The sequence below is a fragment of the Lactuca virosa genome, chromosome 1 (assembly GCF_052849685.1).
Source record: "Lactuca virosa cultivar CGN04683 chromosome 1, Lactuca_virosa_CGN04683_v6, whole genome shotgun sequence".
In the NCBI taxonomy this organism is placed as follows: Eukaryota; Viridiplantae; Streptophyta; class Magnoliopsida; order Asterales; family Asteraceae; genus Lactuca; species Lactuca virosa.
The window spans coordinates 260834724-260851529 of NC_136426.1; the positions used below are offsets into that span (position 1 = coordinate 260834724).

General features: G+C 47.0%; 49 non-coding genes across 49 annotated transcripts; all 49 read left to right on the plus strand.

The window, feature by feature from the left end:
* The first annotated feature begins 45 nt into the window (after positions 1–45).
* On the plus strand, positions 46–164 carry LOC145150949 (5S ribosomal RNA). Its single transcript, XR_013731753.1, has one exon. It is a non-coding gene; the product is annotated as a 5S ribosomal RNA (ribosomal RNA).
* A 227-nt stretch (positions 165–391) lies between these two features.
* Positions 392–510, plus strand: LOC145145667 (5S ribosomal RNA). The gene has a single exon (XR_013726629.1). It is a non-coding gene; the product is annotated as a 5S ribosomal RNA (ribosomal RNA).
* A 230-nt stretch (positions 511–740) lies between these two features.
* Positions 741–859, plus strand: LOC145140094 (5S ribosomal RNA). The gene has a single exon (XR_013722079.1). It is a non-coding gene; the product is annotated as a 5S ribosomal RNA (ribosomal RNA).
* Positions 860–1090: 231 nt separating this feature from the next.
* LOC145149662 (5S ribosomal RNA) lies at positions 1091–1209 on the plus strand. Its single transcript, XR_013730515.1, has one exon. It is a non-coding gene; the product is annotated as a 5S ribosomal RNA (ribosomal RNA).
* Positions 1210–1438: 229 nt separating this feature from the next.
* Positions 1439–1557, plus strand: LOC145153896 (5S ribosomal RNA). Its single transcript, XR_013734388.1, has one exon. It is a non-coding gene; the product is annotated as a 5S ribosomal RNA (ribosomal RNA).
* Positions 1558–1786: 229 nt separating this feature from the next.
* LOC145146833 (5S ribosomal RNA) lies at positions 1787–1905 on the plus strand. Its single transcript, XR_013727758.1, has one exon. It is a non-coding gene; the product is annotated as a 5S ribosomal RNA (ribosomal RNA).
* A 228-nt stretch (positions 1906–2133) lies between these two features.
* LOC145155630 (5S ribosomal RNA) lies at positions 2134–2252 on the plus strand. The gene has a single exon (XR_013736059.1). It is a non-coding gene; the product is annotated as a 5S ribosomal RNA (ribosomal RNA).
* A 229-nt stretch (positions 2253–2481) lies between these two features.
* LOC145147746 (5S ribosomal RNA) lies at positions 2482–2600 on the plus strand. The gene has a single exon (XR_013728639.1). It is a non-coding gene; the product is annotated as a 5S ribosomal RNA (ribosomal RNA).
* Positions 2601–2828: 228 nt separating this feature from the next.
* On the plus strand, positions 2829–2947 carry LOC145148595 (5S ribosomal RNA). Its single transcript, XR_013729473.1, has one exon. It is a non-coding gene; the product is annotated as a 5S ribosomal RNA (ribosomal RNA).
* Positions 2948–3175: 228 nt separating this feature from the next.
* LOC145147649 (5S ribosomal RNA) lies at positions 3176–3293 on the plus strand. The gene has a single exon (XR_013728546.1). It is a non-coding gene; the product is annotated as a 5S ribosomal RNA (ribosomal RNA).
* A 226-nt stretch (positions 3294–3519) lies between these two features.
* Positions 3520–3638, plus strand: LOC145146631 (5S ribosomal RNA). Its single transcript, XR_013727566.1, has one exon. It is a non-coding gene; the product is annotated as a 5S ribosomal RNA (ribosomal RNA).
* A 219-nt stretch (positions 3639–3857) lies between these two features.
* LOC145155568 (5S ribosomal RNA) lies at positions 3858–3976 on the plus strand. Its single transcript, XR_013736001.1, has one exon. It is a non-coding gene; the product is annotated as a 5S ribosomal RNA (ribosomal RNA).
* A 230-nt stretch (positions 3977–4206) lies between these two features.
* Positions 4207–4325, plus strand: LOC145149045 (5S ribosomal RNA). Its single transcript, XR_013729907.1, has one exon. It is a non-coding gene; the product is annotated as a 5S ribosomal RNA (ribosomal RNA).
* A 228-nt stretch (positions 4326–4553) lies between these two features.
* LOC145150950 (5S ribosomal RNA) lies at positions 4554–4672 on the plus strand. Its single transcript, XR_013731754.1, has one exon. It is a non-coding gene; the product is annotated as a 5S ribosomal RNA (ribosomal RNA).
* A 227-nt stretch (positions 4673–4899) lies between these two features.
* On the plus strand, positions 4900–5018 carry LOC145145669 (5S ribosomal RNA). Its single transcript, XR_013726631.1, has one exon. It is a non-coding gene; the product is annotated as a 5S ribosomal RNA (ribosomal RNA).
* A 230-nt stretch (positions 5019–5248) lies between these two features.
* On the plus strand, positions 5249–5367 carry LOC145148417 (5S ribosomal RNA). Its single transcript, XR_013729303.1, has one exon. It is a non-coding gene; the product is annotated as a 5S ribosomal RNA (ribosomal RNA).
* A 219-nt stretch (positions 5368–5586) lies between these two features.
* Positions 5587–5705, plus strand: LOC145150234 (5S ribosomal RNA). The gene has a single exon (XR_013731056.1). It is a non-coding gene; the product is annotated as a 5S ribosomal RNA (ribosomal RNA).
* Positions 5706–5924: 219 nt separating this feature from the next.
* On the plus strand, positions 5925–6043 carry LOC145146589 (5S ribosomal RNA). The gene has a single exon (XR_013727526.1). It is a non-coding gene; the product is annotated as a 5S ribosomal RNA (ribosomal RNA).
* Positions 6044–6273: 230 nt separating this feature from the next.
* Positions 6274–6392, plus strand: LOC145144281 (5S ribosomal RNA). Its single transcript, XR_013725292.1, has one exon. It is a non-coding gene; the product is annotated as a 5S ribosomal RNA (ribosomal RNA).
* A 220-nt stretch (positions 6393–6612) lies between these two features.
* Positions 6613–6731, plus strand: LOC145150301 (5S ribosomal RNA). The gene has a single exon (XR_013731121.1). It is a non-coding gene; the product is annotated as a 5S ribosomal RNA (ribosomal RNA).
* A 229-nt stretch (positions 6732–6960) lies between these two features.
* On the plus strand, positions 6961–7079 carry LOC145150551 (5S ribosomal RNA). Its single transcript, XR_013731369.1, has one exon. It is a non-coding gene; the product is annotated as a 5S ribosomal RNA (ribosomal RNA).
* Positions 7080–7306: 227 nt separating this feature from the next.
* LOC145154396 (5S ribosomal RNA) lies at positions 7307–7425 on the plus strand. Its single transcript, XR_013734870.1, has one exon. It is a non-coding gene; the product is annotated as a 5S ribosomal RNA (ribosomal RNA).
* Positions 7426–7655: 230 nt separating this feature from the next.
* Positions 7656–7774, plus strand: LOC145148188 (5S ribosomal RNA). Its single transcript, XR_013729085.1, has one exon. It is a non-coding gene; the product is annotated as a 5S ribosomal RNA (ribosomal RNA).
* Positions 7775–7993: 219 nt separating this feature from the next.
* LOC145147074 (5S ribosomal RNA) lies at positions 7994–8112 on the plus strand. The gene has a single exon (XR_013727989.1). It is a non-coding gene; the product is annotated as a 5S ribosomal RNA (ribosomal RNA).
* A 228-nt stretch (positions 8113–8340) lies between these two features.
* LOC145154398 (5S ribosomal RNA) lies at positions 8341–8459 on the plus strand. Its single transcript, XR_013734872.1, has one exon. It is a non-coding gene; the product is annotated as a 5S ribosomal RNA (ribosomal RNA).
* Positions 8460–8689: 230 nt separating this feature from the next.
* LOC145146632 (5S ribosomal RNA) lies at positions 8690–8808 on the plus strand. The gene has a single exon (XR_013727567.1). It is a non-coding gene; the product is annotated as a 5S ribosomal RNA (ribosomal RNA).
* A 219-nt stretch (positions 8809–9027) lies between these two features.
* On the plus strand, positions 9028–9146 carry LOC145147075 (5S ribosomal RNA). The gene has a single exon (XR_013727990.1). It is a non-coding gene; the product is annotated as a 5S ribosomal RNA (ribosomal RNA).
* A 230-nt stretch (positions 9147–9376) lies between these two features.
* LOC145150481 (5S ribosomal RNA) lies at positions 9377–9495 on the plus strand. The gene has a single exon (XR_013731304.1). It is a non-coding gene; the product is annotated as a 5S ribosomal RNA (ribosomal RNA).
* Positions 9496–9723: 228 nt separating this feature from the next.
* On the plus strand, positions 9724–9842 carry LOC145150552 (5S ribosomal RNA). The gene has a single exon (XR_013731370.1). It is a non-coding gene; the product is annotated as a 5S ribosomal RNA (ribosomal RNA).
* A 227-nt stretch (positions 9843–10069) lies between these two features.
* Positions 10070–10188, plus strand: LOC145154399 (5S ribosomal RNA). The gene has a single exon (XR_013734873.1). It is a non-coding gene; the product is annotated as a 5S ribosomal RNA (ribosomal RNA).
* Positions 10189–10418: 230 nt separating this feature from the next.
* LOC145146633 (5S ribosomal RNA) lies at positions 10419–10537 on the plus strand. The gene has a single exon (XR_013727568.1). It is a non-coding gene; the product is annotated as a 5S ribosomal RNA (ribosomal RNA).
* A 219-nt stretch (positions 10538–10756) lies between these two features.
* LOC145147076 (5S ribosomal RNA) lies at positions 10757–10875 on the plus strand. The gene has a single exon (XR_013727991.1). It is a non-coding gene; the product is annotated as a 5S ribosomal RNA (ribosomal RNA).
* Positions 10876–11106: 231 nt separating this feature from the next.
* On the plus strand, positions 11107–11225 carry LOC145149046 (5S ribosomal RNA). Its single transcript, XR_013729908.1, has one exon. It is a non-coding gene; the product is annotated as a 5S ribosomal RNA (ribosomal RNA).
* Positions 11226–11453: 228 nt separating this feature from the next.
* Positions 11454–11572, plus strand: LOC145150965 (5S ribosomal RNA). Its single transcript, XR_013731767.1, has one exon. It is a non-coding gene; the product is annotated as a 5S ribosomal RNA (ribosomal RNA).
* A 228-nt stretch (positions 11573–11800) lies between these two features.
* LOC145146914 (5S ribosomal RNA) lies at positions 11801–11919 on the plus strand. The gene has a single exon (XR_013727837.1). It is a non-coding gene; the product is annotated as a 5S ribosomal RNA (ribosomal RNA).
* Positions 11920–12151: 232 nt separating this feature from the next.
* LOC145150168 (5S ribosomal RNA) lies at positions 12152–12270 on the plus strand. Its single transcript, XR_013730994.1, has one exon. It is a non-coding gene; the product is annotated as a 5S ribosomal RNA (ribosomal RNA).
* A 218-nt stretch (positions 12271–12488) lies between these two features.
* Positions 12489–12607, plus strand: LOC145155193 (5S ribosomal RNA). Its single transcript, XR_013735646.1, has one exon. It is a non-coding gene; the product is annotated as a 5S ribosomal RNA (ribosomal RNA).
* A 231-nt stretch (positions 12608–12838) lies between these two features.
* On the plus strand, positions 12839–12957 carry LOC145144282 (5S ribosomal RNA). Its single transcript, XR_013725293.1, has one exon. It is a non-coding gene; the product is annotated as a 5S ribosomal RNA (ribosomal RNA).
* A 220-nt stretch (positions 12958–13177) lies between these two features.
* Positions 13178–13296, plus strand: LOC145149390 (5S ribosomal RNA). Its single transcript, XR_013730250.1, has one exon. It is a non-coding gene; the product is annotated as a 5S ribosomal RNA (ribosomal RNA).
* Positions 13297–13524: 228 nt separating this feature from the next.
* LOC145150553 (5S ribosomal RNA) lies at positions 13525–13643 on the plus strand. The gene has a single exon (XR_013731371.1). It is a non-coding gene; the product is annotated as a 5S ribosomal RNA (ribosomal RNA).
* Positions 13644–13870: 227 nt separating this feature from the next.
* LOC145143788 (5S ribosomal RNA) lies at positions 13871–13989 on the plus strand. Its single transcript, XR_013724821.1, has one exon. It is a non-coding gene; the product is annotated as a 5S ribosomal RNA (ribosomal RNA).
* A 231-nt stretch (positions 13990–14220) lies between these two features.
* On the plus strand, positions 14221–14339 carry LOC145146634 (5S ribosomal RNA). Its single transcript, XR_013727569.1, has one exon. It is a non-coding gene; the product is annotated as a 5S ribosomal RNA (ribosomal RNA).
* A 219-nt stretch (positions 14340–14558) lies between these two features.
* Positions 14559–14677, plus strand: LOC145149470 (5S ribosomal RNA). Its single transcript, XR_013730334.1, has one exon. It is a non-coding gene; the product is annotated as a 5S ribosomal RNA (ribosomal RNA).
* Positions 14678–14907: 230 nt separating this feature from the next.
* Positions 14908–15026, plus strand: LOC145149047 (5S ribosomal RNA). The gene has a single exon (XR_013729909.1). It is a non-coding gene; the product is annotated as a 5S ribosomal RNA (ribosomal RNA).
* A 228-nt stretch (positions 15027–15254) lies between these two features.
* Positions 15255–15373, plus strand: LOC145150556 (5S ribosomal RNA). Its single transcript, XR_013731373.1, has one exon. It is a non-coding gene; the product is annotated as a 5S ribosomal RNA (ribosomal RNA).
* A 227-nt stretch (positions 15374–15600) lies between these two features.
* LOC145154400 (5S ribosomal RNA) lies at positions 15601–15719 on the plus strand. The gene has a single exon (XR_013734874.1). It is a non-coding gene; the product is annotated as a 5S ribosomal RNA (ribosomal RNA).
* A 230-nt stretch (positions 15720–15949) lies between these two features.
* On the plus strand, positions 15950–16068 carry LOC145146635 (5S ribosomal RNA). Its single transcript, XR_013727570.1, has one exon. It is a non-coding gene; the product is annotated as a 5S ribosomal RNA (ribosomal RNA).
* Positions 16069–16287: 219 nt separating this feature from the next.
* On the plus strand, positions 16288–16406 carry LOC145147077 (5S ribosomal RNA). The gene has a single exon (XR_013727992.1). It is a non-coding gene; the product is annotated as a 5S ribosomal RNA (ribosomal RNA).
* A 230-nt stretch (positions 16407–16636) lies between these two features.
* On the plus strand, positions 16637–16755 carry LOC145149048 (5S ribosomal RNA). Its single transcript, XR_013729910.1, has one exon. It is a non-coding gene; the product is annotated as a 5S ribosomal RNA (ribosomal RNA).
* Positions 16756–16806: the final 51 nt, after the last annotated feature.

A 16806-nucleotide genomic window follows, 5' to 3' on the forward strand; every position in this document is an offset into this window, starting at 1 on the left:
CTGCGTCTTTTAAGACATAAAAGCAATAAGCATGGATAGTATTTCGGGTGCGATCATACCAGAACTAATGCAACGGATCCCATGAGAACTCCGCTGTGAAGCGTGCTTGGGCGAGAGTAGTACTAGGATGGGTGACCCCCTGGGAAGTCCTCGTGTTGCACTTGCTTTTTCGTTGCCCGTTTGCGTTTTTTTAGATTTTACGTGCGGTTTTTTTTGTTTTTTTTTCTTTCTTGCTATTTCTATGCTCGGGTGGCCTCCGCTTCATGGTTCATGGTTTTCGTATTTTTGGAACGGAGCCGATCGGTCAAGTGGGTCCCACGCCACGCGTACGAAAACAAAGGAGGTTCTGCGTCTTTTAAGACATAAAAGCAATAAGCATGGATAGTATTTTAGGTGCGATCATACCAGCACTAATGCACCGGATCCCATAAGAACTCCGCAGTTAAGCGTGCTTGGGCGAGAGTAGTACTAGGATGGGTGACCCTGTGGGAAGTCCTCGTGTTGCACCCCCCGTTTTCGTTGCCCGTTTGCGTTTTTTTAGATTTTACGCACGGTTTTTTTTTTGTTTTTTTTTCTTTCTTGCTATTTCTATGCTCGGGTGGCCTCCGCTTCATGGTTCATGGTTTTCGTATTTTTGGAACGGAGCCGATCGGTCAAGTGGGTCCCACGCCTCGCGTACGAAAACAATGGAGGTTCTGCGTCTTTTAAGACATAAAAGCAATAAGCATGGATAGTATTTCGGGTGCGATCATACCAGCACTAATGCACCGGATCCCATCAGAACTCCGCAGTTAAGCGTGCTTGGGCGTGAGTAGTACTAGGATGGGTGACCCCCTGGGAAGTCCTCGTGTTACACCCCCCCTTTTTCATTGCCCGTTTGCGTTTTTTTAGATTTTACGCACGGTTTTTGTTTGTTTTTTTTTTCTTTCTTGCTATTTCTATGCTCGGGTGGCCTCCGTTTCATGGTTCACGGTTTTCGTATTTTTGGAACGGAGCCGATCGGTCACGTGGGTCCCACGCTTCGCGTACGAAAACAGAGGAGGTTCTGCGTCTTTTAAGACATAAAAGCAATAAACATAGATAGTATTTCGGGTGCGATCATACCAGCACTAATGCACCGGATCCCATCAGAACTCTGCAGTTGAGTTTGCTTGGGCGAGAGTAGTACTAGGATGGGTGACCCCCTGGGAAGTCCTCGTGTTGCACCCCCTTTTTCGATGCCTGTTTGCGTTTTTTTAGATTTTACGTGCGTTTTTTTCTTGTTTTTTTTTTCTTTCTTGCTATTTCTATGCTCGGGTGGCCTCCGCTTCATGGTTGATGGTTTTCGTATTTTTGGAACGGAGCCGATCGGTCACGTGGGTCCCACGCCTCGCGTACGAAAACATAGGAGGTTCCGCGTCTTTTAAGACATAAAAGCAATAAGCATGGATAGTATTTTGGGTGCGATCATACCAGCACTAATGCACTGGATCCCATCAGAACTCCACAGTTAAGCGTGCTTGGGCGAGAGTAGTACTAGGATGGGTGACCCCCTGGGAAGTCCTCGTGTTGCACCCCCCTTTTTCGTTGCCCGTTTGCGTTTTTTTAGATTTTACGTGGGGTTTTTTTTGTTTTTTTTTTCTTTCTTGCTATTTCTATGCTCGGGTGGCCTCCGCTTCATGGTTCATGGTTTTCGTATTTTTGGAACGGAGCCGATCGGTCAAGTGGGTCCCACGCCTCGCGTACGAAAACAAATGAGGTTCTGCGTCTTTTAAGACATAAAAGCAATAAGCATGGATAGTATTTCGGGTGCGATCATACCAGCACTAATGCACCGGATCCCATCAGAACTCCGCAGTTAAGCGTACTTGGGCGTGAGTAGTACTAGGATGGGTGACCCCCTGGGAAGTCCTCGTGTTACACCCCCCCTTTTTCATTGCCCGTTTGCGTTTTTTTAGATTTTACGTGCGGTGTTTTTTGTTTTTTTTCTTTCTTGCTATTTCTATGCTCGGGTGGCCTCCGCTTCATGGTTCATGGTTTTCGTATTTTTGGAACGGAGCCGATCGGTCACGTGGGTCCCACGCCTCGCGTACGAAAACAAAGGAGGTTCTGCGTCTTTTAAGACATAAAAGCAATAAGCATGGATAGTGTTTCGGGTGCGATCATACCAGCACTAATGCACCGGATCCCATAAGAACTCCGTAGTTAAGCGTGCTTGGGCGAGAGTAGTACTAGGATGGGTGACCCCTTGGGAAGTCCTCGTGTTGCACCCCCTTTTTCGTTCCCCGTTTGCGTTTTTTTAGATTTTACGCACGGTTTTTTTTTGTTTTTTTTTTCTTTCTTGCTATTTCTATGCTCGGGTGGCCTCCGTTTCATGGTTCATGGTTTTCGTATTTTTGGAACGGAGCCGATCGGTCACGTGGGTCCCACGCTTCGCGTACGAAAACAGAGAAGGTTCTGCGTCTTTTAAGACATAAAAGCAATAAGCGTGGATAGTATTTCGGGTGCGATCATACCAGCACTAATGCACCGGATCCCATCAGAACTCCGCAGTTGAGCTTGCTTGGGCGAGAGTAGTACTAGGATGGGTGACCCCCTGGGAAGTCCTCGTGTTGCACCCCCTTTTTCGATGTATGTTTGCGTTTTTTTAGATTTTACGTGCGTTTTTTTTTTGTTTTTTTTTCTTTCTTGCTATTTCTATGCTCGGGTGGCCTCCGCTTCATTGTTGATGGTTTTCGTATTTTTGGAACGGAGCCGATCGGTCACGTGGGTCCCACACCTCGCGTACGAAAACAAAGGAGGTTCTGGGTCTTTTAAGACATAAAAGCAATAAGCATGGATAGTATTTCGGGTGCGATCATACCAGCACTAATGCACTAGATCCCATCAGAACTCCGCAGTTAAGCGTGCTTGGGCGAGAGTAGTACTAGGATGGATGACCCCCTGGGAAGTCTTCGTGTTGCACCCCCTTTTTCGTTGCCCGTTTGCGTTTTTTTAGATTTTACGTGCGGTTTTTTTTGTTTTTTTTTTCTTTCTTGCTATTTCTATGCTCGGATGGCCTCCGCTTCATGGTTCATGGTTTTCGTATTTTTGGAACGGAGCCGATCGGTCAAGTGGGTCCCACGCCTCGCGTACGAAAACAATGGAGGTTCTGCGTCTTTTAAGACATAAAAGCAATAAGCATGGATAGTATTTCGGGTGCGATCATACCAGCACTAATGCACCGGATCCCATCAGAACTCCGCAGTTAAGCGTGCTTGGGCGTGAGTAGTACTAGGATGGGTGACCCCTGGGAAGTCCTCGTGTTACACCCCCCTTTTTCATTGCCCGTTTGCGTTTTTTTAGATTTTACGTGCGGTTTTTTTGTTTTTTTTCTTTTTTGCTATTTCTATGCTCGGGTGGCCTCCGCTTCATGGTTCATGGTTTTCGTATTTTTGGAACGGAGCCGATCGGTCACGTGGGTCCCACGCCTCGCGTACGAAAACAAAGGAGGTTCTGCGTCTTTTAAGACATAAAAGCAATAAGCATAGATAGTATTTCGGGTGCGATCATACCAGCACTAATGCACCGGATCCCATAAGAACTCCGCAGTTAAGCGTGCTTGGGCGAGAGTAGTACTAGGATGGGTGAACCCCTGGGAAGTCCTCGTGTTGCACCCCCCTTTTTCGTTGCCCGTTTGCATTTTTTTAGATTTTACGTGCGGTTTTTTTTTCTTTCTTGCTATTTCTATGCTCGAGTGGCCTCCGTTTCATTGTTCATGGTTTTCGTATTTTTGGAACGGAGCCGATCGGTCACGTGGGTCCCACGCCTCGCGTACGAAAACAAAGGAGGTTCTGCGTCTTTTAAGACATAAAAGCAATAAGCATGGATAGTATTTCGGGTGCGATCATACCAGCACTAATGCACCGGATCCCATCAGAACTCCACAGTTAAGCGTGCTTGGGCGAGAGTAGTACTAGGATGGGTGACCCCCTGGGAAGTCCTCGTGTTGCACCCCCCTTTTTCGTTGCCCGTTTGCGTTTTTTTAGATTTTACGAACGGTTTTTTTTTGTGTTTTTTTTCTTTCTTGCTATTTCTATGCTCGGGTGGCCTCCGTTTGATGGTTCATGGTTTTCGTATTTTTGGAACGGAGCCGATCGGTCACGTGGGTCCCACGCTTCGCGTACGAAAACAGAGGAGGTTTTGCGTCTTTTAAGACATAAAAGCAATAAGCATGGATAGTATTTCGGGTGCGATCAAACCAGCACTAATGCACCGGATCCCATCAGAACTCCGCAGTTGAGCTTGCTTGGGCGAGAGTAGTACTAGGATGGGTGACCCCCTGGGAAGTCCTCGTGTTGCACCCCCTTTTTCGATGCCTGTTTGCGTTTTTTTAGATTTTACGTGCGGTTTTTTTTTGTTTTTTTTTCTTTCTTGCTATTTCTATGCTCGGGTGGCCTCCGCTTCATGGTTGATGGTTTTCGTATTTTTGGAACGGAGCCGATCGGTCATGTGGGTCCCACGCCTCGCGTACGAAAACAAAGGAGGTTCTGCGTCTTTTAAGACATAAAAGCAATAAGCATGGATAGTATTTCGGGTGCGATCATACCAGAACTAATGCAACGGATCCCATGAGAACTCCGCTGTGAAGCGTGCTTGGGCGAGAGTAGTACTAGGATGGGTGACCCCCTGGGAAGTCCTCGTGTTGCACTTGCTTTTTCGTTGCCCGTTTGCGTTTTTTTAGATTTTACGTGCGCTTTTTTTTGTTTTTTTTTCTTTCTTGCTATTTCTATGCTCGGGTGGCCTCCGCTTCATGGTTCATGGTTTTCGTATTTTTGGAACGGAGCCGATCGGTCAAGTGGGTCCCACGCCACGCGTACGAAAACAAAGGAGGTTCTGCGTCTTTTAAGACATAAAAGCAATAAGCATGGATAGTATTTTAGGTGCGATCATACCAGCACTAATGCACCGGATCCCATAAGAACTCCGCAGTTAAGCGTGCTTGGGCGAGAGTAGTACTAGGATGGGTGACCCTGTGGGAAGTCCTCGTGTTGCACCCCCCGTTTTCGTTGCCCGTTTGCGTTTTTTTAGATTTTACGCACGGTTTTTTTTTTGTTTTTTTTTCTTTCTTGCTATTTCTATGCTCGGGTGGCCTCCATTTCATGGTTCATGGTTTTCGTATTTTTGGAACGGAGCCGATCGGTCACGTGGGTCCCACGCCTCGCGTACGAAAACAAAGGAGGTTCTGCGTTTTTTAAGACATAAAAGCAATAAGCATGGATAGTATTTTAGGTGCGATCATACCAGCACTAATGCACCGGATCCCATAAGAACTCCGCAGTTAAGCGTGCTTGGGCGAGAGTAGTACTAGGATGGGTGAACCCCTGGGAAGTCCTCGTGTTGCACCCCCCTTTTTCGTTGCCCGTTTGCGTTTTTTTAGATTTTACGCGCGGTTTTTTTTTCTTTCTTGCTATTTCTATGCTCGGGTGGCCTCCGTTTCATGGTTCATGGTTTTCGTATTTTTGGAACGGAGCCGATCGGTCACGTGGGTCCCACGCCTCGCGTACGAAAACAAAGGAGGTTCTGCGTCTTTTAAGACATAAAAGCAATAAGCATAGATAGTATTTCGGGTGCGATCATACCACCACTAATACACCGGATCCCATAGGAACTCCGTAGTTAAGCGTGCTTGGGCGAGAGTAGTACTAGGATGGGTGAACCCCTGGGAAGTCCTCGTGTTGCACCCCCCTTTTTCGTTGCCCGTTTGCATTTTTTTAGATTTTACGTGCGTTTTTTTTTTCTTTCTTGCTATTTCTATGCTCGGGTGGCCTCCGTTTCATTGTTCATGGTTTTCGTATTTTTGGAACGGAGCCGATCGGTCACGTGGGTCCCACGCCTCACGTACGAAAACAAAGGAGGTTCTGCGTCTTTTAAGACATAAAAGCAATAAGCATGGATAGTATTTCGGGTGCGATCATACCAGTACTAATGCACTGGATCCCATTAGAACTCCGCAGTTAAGCGTGTTTGGGCGAGAGTAGTACTAGGATGGGTGACCCCCTGGGAAGTCCTCGTGTTGCACCCCCCTTTTTCGTTGCCCGTTTGCGTTTTTTTAGATTTTACGTGCGGTTTTTTTTTTGTTTTTTTTTCTTTCTTGCTATTTCTATGCTCGGGTGGCCTCCGCTTCATGGTTGATGGTTTTCGTATTTTTGGAACGGAGCCGATCGGTCACGTGGGTCCCACGCCTCGCGTACGAAAACAAAGGAGGTTCTGCGGCTTTTAAGACATAAAAGCAATAAGGATGGATAGTATTTCGGGTGCGATCATACCAGCACTAATGCACCGGATCCCATCAGAACTCCGCTGTGAAGCGTGCTTGGGCGAGAGTAGTACTAGGATGGGTGACCCCCTGGGAAGTCCTCGTGTTGCACCCCCCTTTTTCGTTGCCCGTTTGCGTTTTTTAAGATTTTACGTGTGGTTTTTTTTTTCTTTCTTGCTATTTCTATGCTCGGGTGGCCTCCGTTTCATGGTTTATGGTTTTCGTATTTTTGGAACGGAGCCGATCGGTCACGTGGGTCCCACGCTTCGCGTACGAAAACAGAGGAGGTTCTGCGTCTTTTAAGACATAAAAGCAATAAGCATGGATAGTATTTCGGGTGCGATCATACCAGCACTAATGCACGGGATCCCATCAGAACTCCGCAGTTGAGCTTGCTTGGGCGAGAGTAGTACTAGGATGGGTGACCCCCTCGGAAGTCCTCGTGTTGCACCCCCTTTTTCGATGCCTGTTTGCGTTTTTTTAGATTTTACGTGCGGTTTTTTTTTGTTTTTTTTTTCTTTCTTGCTATTTCTATGCTCGGGTGGCCTCCGGTTCATGGTTGATGGTTTTCGTATTTTTGGAACGGAGCCGATCGGTCACGTGGGTCCCACGCCTCGCGTACGAAAACAAAGGCGGTTCTGCGTCTTTTAAGACATAAAAGCAATAAGCATGGATAGTATTTCGGGTGCGATCCTACCAGCACTAATGCAACGGATCCCATCAGAACTCCGCTGTGAAGCGTGCTTGGGCGAGAGTAGTACTAGGATGGGTGACCCCCTGGGAAGTCCTCGTGTTGCACTTGCTTTTTCGTTGCCCGTTTGCGTTTTTTTAGATTTTACGTGCGGTTTTTTTTGTTTTTTTTTCTTTCTCGCTATTTCTATGCTCGAGTGGCCTCCGCTTCATGGTTCATGGTTTTCGTATTTTTGGAACGGAGCCGATCGGTCAAGTGGTTCCCACGCCTCGCGTACGAAAACAAAGAAGGTTCTGCGTCTTTTAAGACATAAAAGCAATAAGCATGGATAGTATTTCGGGTGCGATCATACCAGCACTAATGCACCGGATCCCATCAGAACTCCGCAGTTAAGCGTGCTTGGGCGAGAGTAGTACTAGGATGGGTGACCCTGTGGGAAGTCCTCGTGTTGCACCCCCCTTTTTCGTTGCCCGATTGCGTTTTTTTAGATTTTACGCACGGTTTTTTTTTTGTTTTTTTTTCTTTCTTGCTATTTCTATGCTCGGGTGGCCTCCGTTTCATGGTTCATGGTTTTCGTATTTTTGGAACGGAGCCGATCGGTCACGTGGGTCCCACGCCTCGCGTACGAAAACAAAGGAGGTTCTGCGTCTTTTAAGACATAAAAGCAATAAGCATAGATAGTATTTCGGGTGCGATCATACCAGCACTAATGCACCGGATCCCATAAGAACTCCGCAGTTAAGCGTGCTTGGGCGAGAGTAGTACTAGGATGGGTGAACCCCAGGGAAGTCCTCGTGTTGCACCCCCCTTTTTCGTTGCCCGTTTGCATTTTTTTAGATTTTACGTGCGGTTTTTTTTTCTTTCTTGCTATTTCTATGCTCGGGTGGCCTCCGTTTCATTGTTCATGGTTTTCGTATTTTTGGAACGGAGCCGATCGGTCACGTGGGTCCCACGCCTCGCGTACGAAAACAAAGGAGGTTCTGCGTCTTTTAAGACATAAAAGCAATAAGCATGGATAGTATTTCGGGTGCGATCATACCAGCACTAATGCACCGGATCCCATCAGAACTCCACAGTTAAGCGTGCTTGGGCGATAGTAGTACTAGGATGGGTGACCCCCTGGGAAGTCCTCGTGTTGCACCCCCCTTTTTCGTTGCCCGTTTGCGTTTTTTTAGATTTTACGTGCGGTTTTTTTTGTTTTTTTTTCTTTCTCGCTATTTCTATGCTCGAGTGGCCTCCGCTTCATGGTTCATGGTTTTCGTATTTTTGGAACGGAGCCGATCGGTCAAGTGGTTCCCACGCCTCGCGTACGAAAACAAAGGAGGTTCTGCGTCTTTTAAGACATAAAAGCAATAAGCATGGATAGTATTTCGGGTGCGATCATACCAGCACTAATGCACCGGATCCCATCAGAACTCCGCAGTTAAGCGTGCTTGGGCGAGAGTAGTACTAGGATGGGTGACCCTGTGGGAAGTCCTCGTGTTGCACCCCCCTTTTTCGTTGCCCGATTGCGTTTTTTTAGATTTTACGCACGGTTTTTTTTTTGTTTTTTTTTCTTTCTTGCTATTTCTATGCTCGGGTGGCCTCCGTTTCATGGTTCATGGTTTTCGTATTTTTGGAACGGAGCCGATCGGTCACGTGGGTCCCACGCCTCGCGTACGAAAACAAAGGAGGTTCTGCGTCTTTTAAGACATAAAAGCAATAAGCATAGATAGTATTTCGGGTGCGATCATACCAGCACTAATGCACCGGATCCCATAAGAACTCCGCAGTTAAGCGTGCTTGGGCGAGAGTAGTACTAGGATGGGTGAACCCCTGGGAAGTCCTCGTGTTGCACCCCCCTTTTTCGTTGCCCGTTTGCATTTTTTTAGATTTTACGTGCGGTTTTTTTTTCTTTCTTGCTATTTCTATGCTCGGGTGGCCTCCGTTTCATTGTTCATGGTTTTCGTATTTTTGGAACGGAGCCGATCGGTCACGTGGGTCCCACGCCTCGCGTACGAAAACAAAGGAGGTTCTGCGTCTTTTAAGACATAAAAGCAATAAGCATGGATAGTATTTCGGGTGCGATCATACCAGCACTAATGCACCGGATCCCATCAGAACTCCACAGTTAAGCGTGCTTGGGCGATAGTAGTACTAGGATGGGTGACCCCCTGGGAAGTCCTCGTGTTGCACCCCCCTTTTTCGTTGCCCGTTTGCGTTTTTTTAGATTTTACGAACGGTTTTTTTTTGTGTTTTTTTTCTTTCTTGCTATTTTTATGCTCGGGTGGCCTCCGTTTCATGGTTCATGGTTTTCGTATTTTTGGAACGGAGCCGATCGGTCACGTGGGTCCCACGCTTCGCGTACGAAAACAGAGGAGGTTTTGCGTCTTTTAAGACATAAAAGCAATAAGCATGGATAGTATTTCGGGTGCGATCAAACCAGCACTAATGCACCGGATCCCATCAGAACTCCGCAGTTGAGCTTGCTTGGGCGAGAGTAGTACTAGGATGAGTGACCCCCTGGGAAGTCCTCGTGTTGCACCCCCTTTTTCGATGCCTGTTTGCGTTTTTTTAGATTTTACGTGCGGTTTTTTTTTGTTTTTTTTTCTTTCTTGCTATTTCTATGCTCGGGTGGCCTCCGGTTCATGGTTGATGGTTTTCGTATTTTTGGAACGGAGCCGATCGGTCACGTGGGTCCCACGCCTCGCGTACGAAAACAAAGGCGGTTCTGCGTCTTTTAAGACATAAAAGCAATAAGCATGGATAGTATTTCGGGTGCGATCCTACCAGCACTAATGCAACGGATCCCATCAGAACTCCGCTGTGAAGCGTGCTTGGGCGAGAGTAGTACTAGGATGGGTGACCCCCTGGGAAGTCCTCGTGTTGCACTTGCTTTTTCGTTGCCCGTTTGCGTTTTTTTAGATTTTACGTGCGGTTTTTTTTGTTTTTTTTTCTTTCTCGCTATTTCAATGCTCGAGTGGCCTCCGCTTCATGGTTCATGGTTTTCGTATTTTTGGAACGGAGCCGATCGGTCAAGTGGTTCCCACGCCTCGCGTACGAAAACAAAGGAGGTTCTGCGTCTTTTAAGACATAAAAGCAATAAGCATGGATAGTATTTCGGGTGCGATCATACCAGCACTAATGCACCGGATCCCATCAGAACTCCGCAGTTAAGCGTGCTTGGGCGAGAGTAGTACTAGGATGGGTGACCCTGTGGGAAGTCCTCGTGTTGCACCCCCCTTTTTCGTTGCCCGATTGCGTTTTTTTAGATTTTACGCACGGTTTTTTTTTTGTTTTTTTTTCTTTCTTGCTATTTCTATGCTCGTGTGGCCTCCGTTTCATGGTTCATGGTTTTCGTATTTTTGGAACGGAGCCGATCGGTCACGTGGGTCCCACGCCTCGCGTACGAAAACAAAGGAGGTTCTGCGTCTTTTAAGACATAAAAGCAATAAGCATAGATAGTATTTCGGGTGCGATCATACCAGCACTAATGCACCGGATCCCATAAGAACTCCGCAGTTAAGCGTGCTTGGGCGAGAGTAGTACTAGGATGGGTGAACCCCTGGGAAGTCCTCGTGTTGCACCCCCCTTTTTCGTTGCCCGTTTGCATTTTTTTAGATTTTACGTGCGGTTTTTTTTTCTTTCTTGCTATTTCTATGCTCGGGTGGCCTCCGTTTCATTGTTCATGGTTTTCGTATTTTTGGAACGGAGCCGATCGGTCACGTGGGTCCCACGCCTCGCGTACGAAAACAAAGGAGGTTCTGCGTCTTTTAAGACATAAAAGCAATAAGCATGGATAGTATTTCGGGTGCGATCATACCAGCACTAATGCACCGGATCCCATCAGAACTCCACAGTTAAGCGTGCTTGGGCGATAGTAGTACTAGGATGGGTGACCCCCTGGGAAGTCCTCGTGTTGCACCCCCCTTTTTCGTTGCCCGTTTGCGTTTTTTTAGATTTTACGAACGGTTTTTTTTTTGTGTTTTTTTTCTTTCTTGCTATTTCTATGCTCGGGTGGCCTCCGTTTCATGGTTCATGGTTTTCGTATTTTTGGAACGGAGCCGATCGGTCACGTGGGTCCCACGCTTCGCGTACGAAAACAGAGGAGGTTTTGCGTCTTTTAAGACATAAAAGCAATAAGCATGGATAGTATTTCGGGTGCGATCAAACCAGCACTAATGCACCGGATCCCATCAGAACTCCGCAGTTGAGCTTGCTTGGGCGAGAGTAGTACTAGGATGGGTGACCCCCTGGGAAGTCCTCGTGTTGCACCCCCTTTTTCGATGCCTGTTTGCGTTTTTTTAGATTTTACGTGCGGTTTTTTTTTGTTTTTTTTTCTTTCTTGCTATTTCTATGCTCGGGTGGCCTCCGCTTCATGGTTGATGGTTTTCGTATTTTTGGAACGGAGCCGATCGGTCACGTGGGTCCCACGCCTCGCGTACGAAAACAAAGGAGGTTCTGCGTCTTTTAAGACATAAAAGCAATAAGCATGGATAGTATTTCGGGTGCGATCATACCAGAACTAATGCAACGGATCCCATCAGAACTCCACTGTGAAGCGTGCTTGGGCGAGAGTAGTACTAGGATGGGTGACCCCCTGGGAAGTCCTCGTGTTGCACTTGCTTTTTCGTTGCCCGTTTGCGTTTTTTTAGATTTTACGTGCGGTTTTTTTTGTTTTTTTTTTCTTTCTTGCTATTTCTATGCTCGGGTGGCCTCCGCTTCATGGTTCATGGTTTTCGTATTTTTGGAACGGAGCCGATCGGTCAAGTGGGTCCCACGCCACGCGTACGAAAACAAAGGAGGTTCTGCGTCTTTTAAGACATAAAAGCAATAAGCATGGATAGTATTTTAGGTGTGATCATACCAGCACTAATGCACCGGATCCCATAAGAACTCCGCAGTTAAGCGTGCTTGGGCGAGAGTAGTACTAGGATGGGTGACCCTGTGGGAAGTCCTCGTGTTGCACCCCCCGTTTTCGTTGCCCGTTTGCGTTTTTTTAGATTTTACGCACGGTTTTTTTTTTTGTTTTTTTTTTCTTTCTTGCTATTTCTATGCTCGGGTGGCCTCCATTTCATGGTTCATGGTTTTCGTATTTTTGGAACGGAGCCGATCGGTCACGTGGGTCCCACGCCTCGCGTACGAAAACAAAGGAGGTTCTGCGTCTTTTAAGACATAAAAGCAATAAGCATAGATAGTATTTCGGGTGCGATCATACCACCACTAATGCACCGGATCCCATAGGAACTCCGTAGTTAAGCGTGCTTGGGCGAGAGTAGTACTAGGATGGGTGAACCCCTGGGAAGTCCTCGTGTTGCACCCCGCTTTTTCGTTGCCCGTTTGCATTTTTTTAGATTTTACGTGCGTTTTTTTTTCTTTCTTGCTATTTCTATGCTCGGGTGGCCTCCGTTTCATTGTTCATGGTTTTCGTATTTTTGGAACGGAGCCGATCGGTCACGTGGGTCCCACGCCTCGCGTACGAAAACAAAGGAGGTTCTGCGTCTTTTAAGACATAAAAGCAATAAGCATGGATAGTATTTCGGGTGCGATCATACCAGCACTAATGCACCGGATCCCATCAGAACTCCGCAGTTAAGCGTGTTTGGGCGAGAGTAGTACTAGGATGGGTGACCCCCTGGGAAGTCCTCGTGTTGCACCCCCCTTTTTCGTTGCCCGTTTGCGTTTTTTTAGATTTTACGTGCGGTTTTTTTTTTTGTTTTTTTTTCTTTCTTGCTATTTCTATGCTCGGGTGGCCTCCGCTTCATGGTTGATGGTTTTCGTATTTTTGGAACGGAGCCGATCGGTCACGTGGGTCCCACGCCTCGCGTACGAAAACAAAGGAGGTTCTGCGGCTTTTAAGACATAAAAGCAATAAGGATGGATAGTATTTCGGGTGCGATCATACCAGCACTAATGCACCGGATCCCATCAGAACTCCGCTGTGAAGCGTGCTTGGGCGAGAGTAGTACTAGGATGGGTGACCCCCTGGGAAGTCCTCGTGTTGCACCCCCCTTTTTCGTTGCCCGTTTGCGTTTTTTAAGATTTTACGTGTGGTTTTTTTTTTCTTTCTTGCTATTTCTATGCTCGGGTGGCCTCCGTTTCATGGTTCATGGTTTTCGTATTTTTGGAACGGAGCCGATCGGTCACGTGGGTCCCACGCTTCGCGTACGAAAACAGAGGAGGTTCTGCGTCTTTTAAGACATAAAAGCAATAAGCATGGATAGTATTTCGGGTGCGATCATACCAGCACTAATGCACGGGATCCCATCAGAACTCCGCAGTTGAGCTTGCTTGGGCGAGAGTAGTACTAGGATGGGTGACCCCCTGGGAAGTCCTCGTGTTGCACCCCCTTTTTCGATGCCTGTTTGCGTTTTTTTAGATTTTACGTGCGTTTTTTTTTGTTTTTTTTTTCTTTCTTGCTATTTCTATGCTCGGGTGGCCACCGGTTCATGGTTGATGGTTTTCGTATTTTTGGAACGGAGCCGATCGGTCACGTGGGTCCCACGCCTCGCGTACGAAAACAAAGGAGGTTCTGCGTCTTTTAAGACATAAAAGCAATAAGCATGGATAGTATTTCGGGTGCGATCCTACCAGCACTAATGCAACGGATCCCATCAGAACTCCGCTGTGAAGCGTGCTTGGGCGAGAGTAGTACTAGGATGGGTGACCCCCTGGGAAGTCCTCGTGTTGCACTTGCTTTTTCGTTGCCCGTTTGCGTTTTTTTAGATTTTACGTGCGGTTTTTTTTGTTTTTTTTTCTTTCTCACTATTTCTATGCTCGAGTGGCCTCTGCTTCATGGTTCATGGTTTTCGTATTTTTGGAACGGAGCCGATCGGTCAAGTGGTTCCCACGCCTCGCGTACGAAAACAAAGGAGGTTCTGCGTCTTTTAAGACATAAAAGCAATAAGCATGGATAGTATTTCGGGTGCGATCATACCAGCACTAATGCACCGGATCCCATCAGAACTCCGCAGTTAAGCGTGCTTGGGCGAGAGTAGTACTAGGATGGGTGACCCTGTCGGAAGTCCTCGTGTTGCACCCCCCTTTTTCGTTGCCCGATTGCGTTTTTTTAGATTTTACGCACGGTTTTTTTTTTGTTTTTTTTTTCTTTCTTGCTATTTCTATGCTCGTGTGGCCTCCGTTTCATGGTTCATGGTTTTCGTATTTTTGGAACGGAGCCGATCGGTCACGTGGGTCCCACGCCTCGCGTACGAAAACAAAGGAGGTTCTGCGTCTTTTAAGACATAAAAGCAATAAGAATAGATAGTATTTCGGGTGCGATCATACCAGCACTAATGCACCGGATCCCATAAGAACTCCGCAGTTAAGCGTGCTTGGGCGAGAGTAGTACTAGGATGGGTGAACCCCTGGGAAGTCCTCGTGTTGCACCCCCCTTTTTCGTTGCCCGTTTGCATTTTTTTAGATTTTACGTGCGGTTTTTTTTTCTTTCTTGCTATTTCTATGCTCGGGTGGCCTCCGTTTCATTGTTCATGGTTTTCGTATTTTTGGAACGGAGCCGATCGGTCACGTGGGTCCCACGCCTCGCGTACGAAAACAAAGGAGGTTCTGCGTCTTTTAAGACATAAAAGCAATAAGCATGGATAGTATTTCGGGTGCGATCATACCAGCACTAATGCACCGGATCCGATCAGAACTCCACAGTTAAGCGTGCTTGGGCGATAGTAGTACTAGGATGGGTGACCCCCTGGGAAGTCCTCGTGTTGCACCCCCCTTTTTCGTTGCCCGTTTGCGTTTTTTTAGATTTTACGAACGGTTTTTTTTTGTGTTTTTTTTCTTTCTTGCTATTTCTATGCTCGGGTGGCCTCCGTTTCATGGTTCATGGTTTTCGTATTTTTGGAACGGAGCCGATCGGTCACGTGGGTCCCACGCTTCGCGTACGAAAACAGAGGAGGTTTTGCGTCTTTTAAGACATAAAAGCAATAAGCATGGATAGTATTTCGGGTGCGATCAAACCAGCACTAATGCACCGGATCCCATCAGAACTCCGCAGTTGAGCTTGCTTGGGCGAGAGTAGTACTAGGATGGGTGACCCCCTGGGAAGTCCTCGTGTTGCACCCCCTTTTTCGATGCCTGTTTGCGTTTTTTTAGATTTTACGTGCGGTTTTTTTTTGTTTTTTTTTCTTTCTTGCTATTTCTATGCTCGGGTGGCCTCCGGTTCATGGTTAATGGTTTTCGTATTTTTGGAACGGAGCCGATCGGTCACGTGGGTCCCACGCCTCGCGTACGAAAACAAAGGCGGTTCTGCGTCTTTTAAGACATAAAAGCAATAAGCATGGATAGTATTTCGGGTGCGATCCTACCAGCACTAATGCAACGGATCCCATCAGAACTCCGCTGTGAAGCGTGCTTGGGCGAGAGTAGTACTAGGATGGGTGACCCCCTGGGAAGTCCTCGTGTTGCACTTGCTTTTTCGTTGCCCGTTTGCGTTTTTTTAGATTTTACGTGCGGTTTTTTTTGTTTTTTTTTCTTTCTCGCTATTTCTATGCTCGAGTGGCCTCCGCTTCATGGTTCATGGTTTTCGTATTTTTGGAACGGAGCCGATCGGTCAAGTGGTTCCCACGCCTCGCGTACGAAAACAAAGGAGGTTCTGCGTCTTTTAAGACATAAAAGCAATAAGCATGGATAGTATTTCGGGTGCGATCATACCAGCACTAATGCACCGGATCCCATCAGAACTCCGCAGTTAAGCGTGCTTGGGCGAGAGTAGTACTAGGATGGGTGACCCTGTGGGAAGTCCTCGTGTTGCACCCCCCTTTTTCGTTGCCCGATTGCGTTTTTTTAGATTTTACGCACGGTTTTTTTTTTGTTTTTTTTTCTTTCTTGCTATTTCTATGCTCGTGTGGCCTCCGTTTCATGGTTCATGGTTTTCGTATTTTTGGAACGGAGCCGATCGGTCACGTGGGTCCCACGCCTCGCGTACGAAAACAAAGGAGATTCTGCGTCTTTTAAGACATAAAAGCAATAAGCATAGATAGTATTTCGGGTGCGATCATACCAGCACTAATGCACCGGATCCCATAAGAACTCCGCAGTTAAGCGTGCTTGGGCGAGAGTAGTACTAGGATGGGTGAACCCCTGGGAAGTCCTCGTGTTGCACCCCCCTTTTTCGTTGCCCGTTTGCATTTTTTTAGATTTTACGTGCGGTTTTTTTTTCTTTCTTGCTATTTCTATGCTCGGGTGGCCTCCGTATCATTGTTCATGGTTTTCGTATTTTTGGAACGGAGCCGATCGGTCACGTGGGTCCCACGCCTCGCGTACGAAAACAAAGGAGGTTCTGCGTCTTTTAAGACATAAAAGCAATAAGCATGGATAGTATTTCGGGTGCGATCATACCAGCACTAATGCACCGGATCCCATCAGAACTCCACAGTTAAGCGTGCTTGGGCGATAGTAGTACTAGGATGGGTGACCCCCTGGGAAGTCCTCGTGTTGCACCCCCCTTTTTCGTTGCCCGTTTGCGTTTTTTTAGATTTTACGAACGGTTTTTTTTTGTGTTTTTTTTCTTTCTTGCTATTTCTATGCTCGGGTGGCCTCCGTTTCATGGTTCATGGTTTTCGTATTTTTGGAACGGAGCCGATCGGTCACGTGGGTCCCACGCTTCGCGTACGAAAACAGAGGAGGTTTTGCGTCTTTTAAGACATAAAAGCAATAAGCATGGATAGTATTTCGGGTGCGATCAAACCAGCACTAATGCACCGGATCCCATCAGAACTCCGCAGTTGAGCTTGCTTGGGCGAGAGTAGTACTAGGATGGGTGACCCCCTGGGAAGTCCTCGTGTTGCACCCCCTTTTTCGATGCCTGTTTGCGTTTTTTTAGATTTTACGTGCGGTTTTTTTT